We start from the raw sequence: 7,402 nt of genomic DNA, 5'->3' as shown, positions 1-7,402 counted from the left end.
CAATCACCCTCTAAATCTGTCTGTGTACATAGAAAGATGCTTTTGTCATCATATCACACTATACCACAATGTATTCATAATCATATTGTCCTAAAAAGGAGAAATAGGAGCATAAGTAGCAGTAGTAAAATGAGGAAGAGAAGGAGGAGGAGGAGGAGGAGGAGGAGGAGGAGGAGGAAAGGAAGACAGTTTTTAAATACACTGATCTTGACTTTGATTCCAGGGAAAATTTTAGATGACAGTGAATGAGTTATATATTCTCAGCAAATTAGTGATTTAAATCAATTCCAAAAGACTATCTACCTCAAGAGAAAGAACTGGTGGAGTTTGAATGCACTTCAAAGCATATTAAAAAAAAACACTTTACTTTTCTTGGTATGTGTTTTTGTTCACAACATGACAAATATGAGGGTGGGAAGGATGGTTGATTAATATCTAGAAAGAGAAACAGTGATTACTTAAAAAGGGCATAACATTATTTGTGATAGATGTACATCATTTCCTTTTCCTGACAGAATTACTGCATTAGAAAATAAGGGAATATAATGAATATAGTTACATAGATTTGAGCAAAACCTTTGATATTATGCATGTGGAGATGAAAATATAAGGATTAGTTAATCATACAGTTATATTTTACCCAAACTATTTGGATGACCAGAATCTAGGAGTTGACCTGTATCTGGAGTGACCCAGTCATTAGGGTCTTCTTCCCTGAATTAGCAGCTTACTCTATTCTTAAACCAAAACTGTTTGGGAATGGGTATAGAGTTAAGAAGCTAGGAACAGGAAGGGATGGAATTTTTTTAGTTGGCGAGGAAGTAGGAGTAGGTTCAATTCTGTTGAACACTGAAGAGGATCTGTGAGGAACCAGTGGGTTGTGGGAACAGTTAGATATCTAGTTTTAGGGAATTTCCTAGCCCTCCCACTTACCCTATCTTTTATTTTACTAAATAAATATCTTAGTGTTTGAAATCAAAGTTAGATAGTGTTATTAATAGACATAGGTCTGGGAGCAGTCATCTTGGTCCAAGTGCTTGAGAGGAGAATCTATAACCAGATTTGAGATTCACCTACCTCAACCACCGGCCAAAATACCATTTTACAACTCTGTAGGATAAGATAGAATTCTATACTCCAGTAAGGCTATTTGTTTTTCCCTCTCTGAGTCAGTTATAATAAGAGTAAAGTTTAACTATTGCCCTTCCCATCCTTGCCCTCCCCTCTTCATAATGATTTTTCTCTCCTCTTTATGTTCTCTAATGTACCCCATTCTATCTCTCCCATCCCTTTTCTCTCCATGCATTCCTCTTTTTTCCCCTTGATTTTTATACATATATATCATATCATACTATATATCATTTTATATCATTACATTTATATACATATCATATCATACATCATACATCATCATAAAATTTTTATCATCCTAATCATCTTACTTCTCCAGTCTTTTTCTAAGTTTATTCTTTTTATCTGCTCTACTACTGAGAATAATTTCTGAGAATTACAAATATCCTCTTTCCATGTAGAAATACAAACAATCTGACTTTAATGAATCCCTTAAATTTTCTCTTTTACATTTACATTTTAGGCTTCTCTTTAGTCTCATATTTGGACACCATTTTTTTTTGGTTTAGGTCTGACTTAGTCCTCAGGAATGCTTGGATATGTTCTATCTTGTTACATGTCCATTTCACCTCAAAAAATATACTCAGTTTTACTGGGTAGGTGACTCTGGGTTATAAACCTAGATCTTTTGCCTTTCTGAATATCATATTCCATGAGTTCTAATCCTTAAATGTAGAAGCTCCTAGGTACTGTGTAATCATGTCTGTAGCTCCATTTTATTTGAATATCTTCTTCCTGGCTGCTTGCAGTATTTTCTCCATGACTTGGGGGCTCTGGAATTTATCTATTATATTCCTGGCAGCTGTCATTTGAAGATTTCTTTCTGAAGATGATCTTTGAATTCTTTCAATTTCAATTTTATTTTCTTGTCTGAGGATATCTGGGTATTTTCATTGAAAATTATTATTTTTTTATATTTTAATGCTCAAGTATTTTCTTAATCATGTCTTTTAGGTGGTTCAATAATTCTTAAATTGTTTCTCCTGGATCTATTTTCTAGGTCAGTTGTATTCAACAAATATTTCAGGTTTTCTTCTGTATTTTTTTCATTTTGTTTTATTGCTTCTTGATTTCTCATTAAATCATTACTTTTAGTTGCTCAATTCAGATATTTAATGTTTGATTTTACTCTGTTCGGCTTTTTGGATTCCTTTTTCATCTGGTCCATTTCTTCTTTCATTTAATTCATTTCTCTTCCCCACTTTTCCACTGCCTCTCCTAATTGGTTTTTGAAGTCTTTTTGGATCTCTTTGAGAATCTGTGTCCAATTCATATATTTTCTTTTGGATTTTGCATATTTTTTTTGGAAGGTAGTATGCTTTAATCTGCATCTGACTCCAACAGTTCTTTTTTTCTGGAGGTGGATAGTATTCTTTGTTGTAGGTCTTTTAGAATTGTCCCAGATCACTGCATCGCTGAGAGTAGTTAAGTCTTTCCCAGCTGATCGTCCCACAATATTTCTGTTAAAGTGTCCAGTGTTCTCCCTGTTCTGCTTATTTCACTTTGCATCTGATGTTCATGTAAATATTTCCAGCTCTTTCTGAAACCATCCTGCTTATCATTTCTTATAGCGCAATAGTATTCCTTCACCAACATTTGGCACAGTTTGTTCAGCCATTCCCCAGCTGATAGATATCCCCTCAATTTTCAGTTCTTTGTCACAAAAAGAGGTGCCATAATTATTTTTGTACAAGTCAGTCCTTTCTCTCTCTCTCTCTCTCTTTTTTTTTTCTATGATCTCTTTGGAATACAGACCCAGTAATGGTATTATAGGATCAAAGGGTATGCAGTTTTATAGCATTTTGCACATAGTTCTAAATTGCCCTCCAAAAAGGTTGAATCAATTCACAACTCCACCAGCAGTGCATTAATGTCCCAATTTTGTGTGGCTCTTTTCATGTTATGGATGTGGCATGACCTAACAACTATCACTTCTAACACATCTATCCCAACATATGAAAATAATCCCCTCGCCTTTTAATTCTACCAGGAAGCTTTAATAGTTTTATTGTTCTATTCGCATTTGTTTTAAATCTCCTTTTCTGTAAATATCTTGAAGGTAGAAACTTATATTTTGTATTTCCCCCATAATTTGGGCCTTCTGTATATATACACCTTGCTTTTCATTTCCATAAAAATTCTTTAGAGTTAGGTGCTTTTTTGTTGTTTGCTCCCTTTTCCTATCTAATTATATGTAGAATCTGTTTTCTGGAGGCTAGGGTACCCTCTTAAACTTCAGTACTTCCTTGATGCTATCCTTATCTTTATAATGGGTTTCTGCCCATTTTAGTTCTTCCAAGATGGTATGATGGCTTGAGGGCTGGGAATTCTTATGGCCACTTCCCACTGCTGATTCAATTAGTCCTTGAGATGCTGACAGCTTAAAGACTTGCCTCAGGATTGCACATAAGCTTTTGATCTTACTTTGAGCTTGATCAGGTCAGGGACTGCTTAAGTTCCTGACTAGACCTCAGACAGAAATCTAGGTTCTTGGTGGCATTCTTTACCCAAGACTTTGAGATCAACTTCAATATCATCTTCATTAGTACTTTGAAGGTTTTACTGGGCATTCCTGCCAAACTTTGATACCCTCAATTTCTTTTTCTCCTCTAATTGCTACTGCTAGTATTTCTAGTACAATGTTGAATAATAAAGGTGATAAGGGGCATACTTGTTTCATACTTGATCTTATTGGGAATTCATTTGTTTATCCCCATTGCAAATGATGTTGGCTGATGGTTTTAGAGAGATACTGTTTATTAATTTTAGGAAAAATTCTTCTATTCATATATATTCTAGTGTTTTCAATAGGAATGGGTGTTGTATTTTGTCAAAGTCTTTTTGTGCATCTATTGAGATAATCATGTGATTTTTGTTGGTTGACTTGTTGATATGGTCAATTATGTGGATGGTTTTCTTGATATTGAACCATCCTTGCATTCCTGGTATAAATCCTACCTGTTCAAAGTGAATAACCCTTGTGATAACTTGCTGAAGTCTTTTTGCTAGTATCCTGTTTAAGATTTTTGCATCTATGTTCATTAAGGAGATAGGTCTTTGGCTTTCTTTCTCTGTTTTTGGCCTGCCTTGCTTTGGGATCAGTACCATATTTGTGTCATAAAAGGAATTTGGTAGAACTCCCTCTTTGCTTATTATGTCAAATCGTTTTTTATAGTATTGGGATTAGCTGTTCTTTGAATGTTTCCTAGAATTCACTTGTGAAACCATCAGGCCCTGGGGATATTTTCTTTGGGATTTCTCTGATGGCCTGTTCAATTTCTTTTTCTCATATGGGATTAAGAAATCTATTTCTTCTGTTAATCGAAGCAGTTTATATTTTTGTAAATATTCATCCATATCACCTCGATTGGCATATTTATTGCCATATAATGTGGCAAAATCATTTTTAATGATTTCCTTAATTTCCTATTCATTAGAGATGAGTTCTCCCTTTCCATTCCAAATACTGTTAATTTGATTTTCTTCTTTCCTCTTTTTTTATTAGATTGACCAGTATTTTCTCTATTTTGTTTGTTTTTGTCAAAATAAGAGCATCTAGTCTTTTTATTAGTTAAATAGTTCTATCACTTTCAATTTTTATTAATTTCTCCCTTAAATTTTAGGATCTCAAATTTGTTTTTCTTCTGGAGATTTTTAATTTCTTTGCTTTCAAGTTTTTTGATTTGAATGTCCAATTCATTGATCTCTGCCCTCCCTAATTTGTTAATATGTGAACTCAAGGATATAAAATTTCCCCTGAATACTGCTTTGGCTACATCCCATAGAGTTTGAAAGGATGTCTCACCATTGTCATTTTCTTCAATGAAATTATTAATTTTTCTATAATTTGTTCTCTGACTAGTCAATTTTGGAGAATCATATTATTTAATTTCCAATTAGTCTTGGATTTAGCTCTCCTTGTACACTTAATGATCATTATTTTTATTGCCTTATGATCTGAAAAGGTTGCATTTATTATTTCTGCTTTTCTTCAGTTGTATGGCATGTCTTTATGACCTAGTATATGGTCAATCTTTGTGAATGTGCTGAGAAGTGAACTGAGAATGTGAACTGCTGAGAAGAAGGTGTATTCCTTTTTGTCCCTATTTATTGTTCTCCATATATTTACTAATTCTAATTTTTCTAAGATTTCATTCATCTCTTTTATCTCTTTATTATTTATTTTTTTATTTGATTTATCTAAATTTGATAGTGGTAGGTTCAGGTCTCCCACTAGTATGGTTTTACTATCTATTTCCTCCTTCAATTCTCCTAGTTTCTCCATTAGAAATTTGGGTGCTATACCATTTGGTGCATACATGTTGATTAGTGATATTTCCTCATTATCTATACTCCCTTTTATCAGGATGTATTTACCACCCCTATCCCTTTTAATCAGATCTATTTTTACTTTGGCTTTGTCAGATATCATGATTGCAACTCCTGCTTTTTTTTCTGTCAGTTGAGGCCCAATAGGTCTTTCTCCACCCTTTAATTCTGACCTTGTAAGTTTCTACTTGCCTCATGTGTGTCTCTTGTAGACAACATATGGTAGTATTCTGGAATCTAATCCACTCTCCTATTCTTCTACCTTTTATGGGTGAGTTCATCCCATTCATGTTCAAAGTTATGATTGTCACTTTTGAATTCCCTAACATTTTGATATCCTCTCCTAGTTCTGACCTCTCTTCTTGTTCTGTGTCCTTTTAATCCTGTGGTTTACTTGTGGTCAGTCCCCTTATTCCCTTCCCTTGATATGCTTCTCTTTTTGGCCCCTCCCTTTTTGTTCCTTTATTGTTATTTATGGTCTGTTAAGTACCCTCCTCCCTCTCCTTCCCTCCCCTTTTTAATTTTTAGCTCCCTCCCATCTCCCCCCCTTAGTTTTCCCTTTTTCCTTTCCCTGAAGGATAAGATAGACTTTAAGATCCCAATGGGTCTAGTGTTCTTCCCTCTCAAAATTGATTTCACTGAGAGTAATATTCAGGTATCACCTATTAGCACTCTCTTCCTCTCCCTCTTTAAGAGTATTCTTCCCCTCCCCTTCCCATGTGTGTCTTTGTATGATAAAAATTATACTATTTATTTTATTTCTTAAAGTATCTCTTAGTACCTTCGATCCCCCCTCACCCTTTTCCCACCTTATCATTTTATAGCCTTTAATGCCCCCAATCTTTTCTTATGAATGATTATTCTATTTACTATAATAACAAAAACATTTTTGAGAGTTACACAACATTTTCCCCCTAAGCAAGTCACTTGACCCCCATTGCCTAGCCCTTACCACTCTTCTGCCTTGGAGCCAATACACAGTATATATATATACATATATATATATATATATATATATAGGGAATAATTTGGTCTAATTGTAGCCCCTAAGGAAGAGAGTTTGAATAAAAAAAAATAGAAAAAAGAGAAGCATTTTCTCCTTTTCCCTTTCTTTCATAATTACCTTTTCATGTTTCTCTTTATCTTTGTGTTTGGATGTCAAACTTTCAACATAGTTCTGGTCTTTTCCTTACAAATACTTGGAAATCTTCTATTTTGTTGAATGCCTATACTTTCCCCTGGAAGTAAATAGTCAGTTTTGATGGATAGGTGATTCTTTGTTGAAGACCCAGTTCTCTTGCCTTTCTGAATATCGTGTTCCAAGCCTTGCAGTCCTTCGGTGTGGAAGCAGCCAGGTCTTGTGTGATCCTGATTGGTGCACCTTTGTATCTGAATTCTTTTTTTTGGCTTCTTGCAGGATTCTCTCCTTAGCTTGAAAGCTCTGGAATTTAGCAATTATATTTCTGGGAGTTGTTTTATGGGGGTTTAGTGTAGAGGGTGTTCTATGAACTCTTTCAATGTTGATTTTGCCCCCTTGTTCAATTATTTCAGGGCAGTTTTCTTGGATGATCTCTTGTAGTATGGTGTCAAGGTTCCTGTTTATTTCTGGCTTTTCAGGTAGACCAATGATTCTTAAATTGTCTCTCCTTCTTCTGTTTTCCTGATCTGTCACCTTGTCAGTGAGATATTTTATGCTTTCTTCTATTGTATCAGTGTTTTGACTTTGCTTTATTAATTCTTGCTGTTTTGCAAGATCATTATTTCCAGTTGCTCAATTCTGGTCCTTAAGACCTGGTTTTCTGCTTTAATTTTTTGGCATTCAGCTGTAATTTTTTGGTTTTCTAAAATAATTTGCTGATTTTCTTTTTTAACTATTTCCCACTTCTCTTTCTAGAGAGCTTTTATCTTTCTGATGATGAATTCCATTTGAGACTCTTCTGGG

This window comes from Monodelphis domestica, chromosome 4, assembly GCF_027887165.1.
Source record: "Monodelphis domestica isolate mMonDom1 chromosome 4, mMonDom1.pri, whole genome shotgun sequence".
NCBI lineage: Eukaryota > Metazoa > Chordata > Mammalia > Didelphimorphia > Didelphidae > Monodelphis > Monodelphis domestica.
The sequence above is the reverse complement of the archived record's forward strand: the minus strand, read 5'-3'. Positions refer to the sequence as shown.